Genomic DNA, 6,720 nt, shown 5'->3' with positions numbered 1-6,720 from the left:
GACTTCATACACGTGCGTGGTGCTCGGGTATGCGGGATCCTTCGGATATGACCGTGCTCCACGGTGTGACTGGGGTAGACGGCAGGTGGTGACAGTACTGTCCGTCCGGCGTAACAGCGGTGTTGCATTTAGCATACTCCCCGACGTTCGGGATCGGTGTAGGAGTTTATGCAAAGAGGTAATGGAACTGGATGTTCTCCAGCACGGGACCTTCTCCCTGCTATCCCATTTTCCTAGCACCTGCAGTCCTAACCATGATCTAACATGACCCCAGGTTTGGATAGAAGCACTATGACACCTAACCTAGCCTATGCTCCAGCTGACTTGACGTAGGATAGAGTAGTTCTTTGTTTTATAGTTTCTCTCCTTTATTCCTTGCTCTTGGAGTGTGGATGTGTGTTGTGTCACATTACCCTTGCTTATTCTTTATTTGTACTTACCCCTGTTAGAGCATTGCCTATTACTTGAGGCACAATGTCATGGTTAATGTTGAGTACAATATCTTTGCCGCTGCCGTCCTTTGGGACACAAATAAATGACGATACTCTTACTCTCTGGGTGAAATGCTACAACGGTATTTCTGTGCGCTTGCGGATCCATCTGTAATCGTATTGATTATTATACCACGAGAGTGGCACCCCTTGGGTGCAGTTGCTAGGATGGGTTCGGCGCCCTCATTTCTAGTGATTGCACTAAGGACCGCCAACAGGCATTTCTAGCGCTGTTGCTAAGGATTAACCATTCCTAGTGATTGCACTAAGAAATGTCAACAAGCATTTCTGGCGCCGTTGCCGGGGACGACATGTGAACAAAGATATTGTGCTGATATTAACTTAGACCTTGTACTCAGGATATAGTCTTTACTCTTTCAGGCTAATGTCACTTTATGTCTTCTTTTATTTTTGATTTGAAAGAAGACAGGTGTAGTGTATGACCGGTTTCTCCCTGCCGGAAAACTACAAAGACAATCCAGAGAGGCTCGTGAGAAGGGCACGACCTCGCGTCGTTCCTCCTCTCGCTATCCTCCCGGCACAGAAACCCATTTCGGAAGCACCACTCGTTCTTGAGGCTATGGCTGAAAAGACTCTCCGCGAGTTCTCCGTCCCCTCCACCGACAATGTGGCCATTGGCCCCAACATCAATGTCAGGGACGTGAACTTTGAGCTTAAATCAAGCCTCATCAACATGTTGCAGGCTAGCCCATTCTATGGCAAGTCGAACGAGGACGCAAATGCACATTTGCAGAATTTTCTGGAGCTCTGCGACACCGTTGTCATACGGGGTGTCACCGCCGACGTTGTCAAGCTTCGTCTGTTTCCCTTTTCCCTCCCGGGGAAGGCAAAACAGTGGTTTTATAAAGAAAAGGGCATCGAAACCTGGGCCAAATGCTCCAAGGCGTTCCTCGCAAAATTATTCCTGCTGGGCAAAACAAATGCCCTGCGCGGGAAAATTTCAAGTTTCCAGCAGACAGGGATGAAATCCATCCCAGAAGCTTGGGAGAGGCTGCAGGAATACATCCTGGCCTGTCCTCATCATGGCATGGACGAGTGGCTCGTCCTGCAAAGCTTCTACAACGGGCTCACAACGACATCTCGAGCCAATATTGATGCCGCTGCTGGAGGAGCCTTCCTCGACCTGACCATAGCCAAATCCAAAGCATTGGTCGAGAAGATGGTCTCCAATCAGGGGTGGAGCGATGAACGACTCCAACCCCTCACCAAAGGCATGCATACCGTCAAAGAGACGGATATGATTGCCGCGAAGCTGGACCTCCTAATCAAGAAGATGGAGGAAGGGAGCAAACAACCGATCCTTGCTCCCGTTTACGCCATGGGTTCGCACTTCACGTGCGAAGTCTGTGGTAATGATGGACACTCGGGGAACGATTGCCCCGAACCCTGTGAAGACTGCGCCTACCTCAACAACAACAACAACGGGTACCGTCCACAACAAGGAGGCCAGGGTGGAACCAGCCACGTCCACCTTTTCAGGGAGGTAATAACTACAATCCTTCTTATAATTTGAGTTTCAATTCAAACCAACCTCCCTTGAGAAAACTTGTTCTTGGCCAAGTTAAAATCAACGAAAATATAAATAAAAAGCTTTTGGCCAATGACAAATCCCTGGAAAGTTTAAATGTCAAGCTTGAAACTTTGTTTTCAACTCTTAAAAACTAGTTAAGTTTCAACAAAATGATCGAAACTCAGCTTGCACAAATTGCTGCTTCGTTACCTGCTGTTGAGAGCGAGAAGATCTCCCGTTGAAAATGTCAGCATGGTGTCTACCGGATGGGGTAACTTGTCCCGAAGGCCACCACGCAATAACCATGCAGGTAGGTACTATCCCCCAAGGAACGACGTTTGGGATGGCATGGTGGCAGTGGTGCAAGAGGGTCCAGGGGTCCCCAAGATCAGCTGCTCGATCTACATCAAACACTTCGAGCGATGCCTATGCGATCTGGGGGCAAGCGTGAATATAATGCCCAAGGTAATATATGAAGCACTTGAATATCCTGCTCTTTCCCCAACAACTATGCTCGTACAGCTTGCAGATTCAACCATACGGTATCCCGAAGGGATAGCCGAACACGTTTTCGTACGAGTACGAGACTCCTTCCTCCTTGCCGACTTTGTGGTAATGGATATGGAGGGCGACCTCGGAGTCGACCTCGTAATTGGGCGACCTTTTCTAAGGTCTGCCAAGGCAAGGATTGATGTCGGAAAGGGAGAAATCTGTTTCTGTGTCGGAAGGGAGGATATGTTTTTCAGGTTCAAGAAGAAGGAAGAGTAGCGCTTCATGATCCAACAAGACAGTGAAGGGCAAGCACTCTGGGGTGCACCAGAAACCCAGCCAGAGCAACGACCCTCTGCACCTAAAAGAAAGAAGAAGGAAAATAAGGTGTGGCGGAAGGTCGATAGTTTGGCCTCGTCCAGTTCTCCAGGACGAGCCGACGAATGGTAAGAACGATGGAGAAAAGTCGTGCACGTCGGACTTTAAACGACGCGCCCTTGCCAAAGGTAAATTGGTATTTATCTCATATTTTCTTTCTCCACTTTTCAATATTTTCTTTGCACCTTATTTGTTTTTCTCCACTGCATGTTTGAAAATTTCAAAATTGTTTTCTGCATGCTGGAATTTTTCTAGCATTTTTCCCTTTTTACAAAAAGACAAAAAATATTTTCTAAGTTTTAAAATCCTTTGGGAAAAATAATTTGGACATCTTTTCGAGCAAACTTTTGGCCGTGCACCATATTTTCAAAGTTTATGACCGTTGAGGAATCACCTGGCCAAAGGGGGGCACCAGGGGGCCCACCCTGGGGCCGGCCGACCCCACAGGTCGGCCAACCCAGGACCAACGGCTCCTGGGCCCCACCTTCTCCAACGGCTTCCTGACCGTTGTGCCTGGCTCCTCCTCGGGTGCACTCACCTAATTTCCTTCAAATAGAGGCCGAGAGAGGGGTGATGAGCTTTCATGCTCACTCTCTCCACTCTCACTCCCTCTCACACATTCTTGCTCGGGTTTCCTTTGGGTTTTGGCTCAAGTTTGGTTTCAAGAAATCTCTCTCTCTCAATTCTTTGCTGCAAGATTGATCACATAATTGGAGGAATAACTTTCGGGTAAGAATTTCATTTTGATTTCACTAATGTAACCCGAACCGAGTTGTTCTGGTTCGTTCTTATTCGTTCTTGTTGCAAGCATGAGAGGTGCAGGGTGGAAAATTTCCGGAGCTCTCAAGAGGATGACGAGGTTGGGCTTGTCCCATTCGCAGGACGAGTTGAGCTCTCATCATTCCCCCGAACCTACACCAACGCCGACCACGATGGACTATGAGCAAGATGAACAAGAGGAACAAATAGAGGAGCAAGCTGAAGAACCGCGAGCATCAAGCCTACGCCATGATCAAGAATCGAAGCTTTGGTCATACCAGAGCCTTCGATCCGGACCTTCTCGAAAAAACAGGTATGGACGTTGACTTCGCTCGTGTTTGGCATACAGTTGGATGGGATGGTTTTATGCCCGTTGAGGAGAATGGTTCTCGTCTCCTCACCATCCAGTTTCTTTGTACTCTTCAGGAGGTGGACAATGGTGTTTCTTTCCGATTTTTTGGAGTTGAACGCTATTTTAATTGGAGAAATTTCAGTCACCTCCTTGGTTTTAGCGCGCGCTTGCCAGTTTCCCTTGCAAAAGCTTGCCGCAGTTTTGATCGACATGAGTTTTGGGGTTTGATTTCGGGTCAAGTTGTTCATGGCAAGTTTGCACCTCGGTGCAATGACATTCAAAACCCGACTCTTCGTTTGATGCACAAGTGGGTGGCTATCACTCTCTTTCCAAGAGATGATCCACGACCAGTGCGCAACGATGAGTTGATGATATTATATGCCATGGTCAACAAGATCCGAATCTCCCCTGCACAAGCAATGGTTAAGCAATGGCTCACAAATTTTTGGATGACGGGTCCTATTGAATGCACTTCTTTGGTTACCCGCATCTCATCAAACATGGGAATCTTAGACGGGAACCCCGTTCCTTTCATTGAGGAGCCCCGTGTTATGATCGATGAGGCGTACTTGGTTCAAGGCCACACGCTCAAGAAAGGCCCGGATGACTCCTTGATTTTCTTTTCGCTTGGTTATGCAAATGAAATCCCGTTGCCAAATGCGGGATATCATTTGTATAACTGCCATTCGCTAACCATCCCTCTTGTTCCACAAGAGGAGAGCCGCAGGCATAGTGTTTCTGGTCTTCCTGGCAGGGTTACAAGAAGCAGGGTCAGAAGGGAGGAGTTCATGCAGCAGCAACCTCAGCCTCAACCACAGCAATATGAGGCTGGAGGTTCATCATGGCAAAGTGCCAGCTCCACCGAGTGGGCACGGCAGGCCTCAGGGCACCGGTCCACCAGTTCCAGCTCCCGTGGTCCCCCGCGACATACAGCTTCGTCCAGAGGTTTCGCCACTCTGACTCGTCAGATGGGCGAGCTGAACGTGCGCACCACCAACATCGACGAGTCACTAGGCCAGCACATCGAGTCAACACAGAACTGGTAGCGATACACAGGCGAGAGGATCCGCAATCTGGAGTAGCAACAGCAGCAATCCCAGGAGGAGTGGAGGGCCTACTACTATTGGGCTGGGTTTAATCCCAACCAGCAGCAGTGAGCCTGAAGCTAGCTTGGGGGAGGACCCCCATGAGAGGTACCTTGTATCAAAATCTATCTTTACCGCTTTTCAAAACCTTGTATTAAACCAAACAAAAATTTGCAAAATTCTGAAAATCCATAAAAATTTGCATAACTAAAATCAAATAAAAATTGACAAAAAACCTTTAAAAACCCAAAAATATTTACTTGCTTTCCAGTATGTGTAGTTAGCATGTGTAGTTTTTTCTTGTTGAGATGATGAATAGTTGCTCTGTTAGTTCCTTTCATATGACTAGTTACAACCTTGTGCTCTCCCTAAGTTCTGAGTTTGGTGGCTAGATGTTCAAACCTTAAGCTTGAAACTTGTGGGTAGCGAAAAGCAGAATTCGAATCTAGGTTGTTGTGGGTTATGATATGGCTGAAAATAGTTGCTATGATCTTCTCCTACATGATGCTTGATATCTGGAGTATTTCTTTTCAAAATACAAAAATAGAATAAAATTCCTCGGTGATATGCAATTCCTATCCAGAGCCATATGAGTTACAAGTTTGAAAAGCCTTTTCTACATATGCAACTTGTCTTCTCATTGAGCTTTGTCAAATTGTTGTGACTCTTTGTGAGAATCACTTCATACGCCCATGATCAAGATCACGTACACGTCCACTCACATGCTATACTTCTACACCTGGAAGATAGCAAATACATTCCCCATTCATCCACAAATAAAACTCCATGATGTACCATGTTTATCTCTCTTCAAAGTTATCATCATGATGTATGGGCTATACAAAAATAAATAAAAGATCCATACCCAAAGAAGGTATGCCACATGCCCACAAGGCATGTCAAAAAAAAGAAAGAGAGAAAAGATGCATACCCAAAGAAGGTGTGCCACACACCCACAAGGTGTGTCAAAAAAAAAGGGGGGAAAAGAAAATATAGCCCATAACAATATTACAAGGGAGAGAGAAATCATATAAAGGAGTTTCATCCACCATCCACCAAAAATATCCACACACTTGCACATCTTGATCAAGGTTTACAACTTGTTTCTCCTTTGGATCCGGTCTTTGACTTAGCGAAATATGAGAAGCAAGTTTGCCATTATATCCTCCATACCTACAGATCCACCAAAAAGAGCCATTAGAAGTAGGATGGAAAAACAAAGGCACATAAAAAGGCCTTGGTAAGGAATGAAACACATTTGAGCGATCCGAGGATCACTCGAGGAACTACAATATTTCTTTTCAAAAAACTTCATAAAAACCTCCGGATTGACGGTTGAACAAAGGAGTGGTAAGTGGTACTCGACAAGCCGTTCTGACCCTCAACCGCCAAAGATGAGGATGATGCTATAAGCCCCACAGGAGTAAGGTAAAAGGTGCGAATAAGGCCAACTTATTCAGAATAAAGGTAAGAACACTCGGTTGTGCCTTGGGCATAAGTCAGGAATGCGACATTGTAGCAACTCTTGATCAACAACCTAAGTCTAAAACTTTGCTCAGGACGAGCAAAGGGCTAGCTTGGGGGAGTTGTTGACAGTGATTAAGTGCCATTTTCACCCATCAACTATACTCAATA

General features: G+C 46.3%; 1 non-coding gene across 1 annotated transcript; it reads right to left on the bottom strand.

Moving 5' to 3' along the window:
• Positions 1-1,432: 1,432 nt before the first annotated feature.
• On the bottom strand, positions 1,433-1,541 carry LOC120687026. The gene has a single exon (XR_005680530.1). It is a non-coding gene; the product is annotated as a small nucleolar RNA R71 (small nucleolar RNA).
• Positions 1,542-6,720: the final 5,179 nt, after the last annotated feature.

Source organism: Panicum virgatum, chromosome 8N, assembly GCF_016808335.1.
Source record: "Panicum virgatum strain AP13 chromosome 8N, P.virgatum_v5, whole genome shotgun sequence".
Taxonomy (NCBI): domain Eukaryota; kingdom Viridiplantae; phylum Streptophyta; class Magnoliopsida; order Poales; family Poaceae; genus Panicum; species Panicum virgatum.
This window is presented reverse-complemented; position numbering and strand designations above follow the sequence as displayed.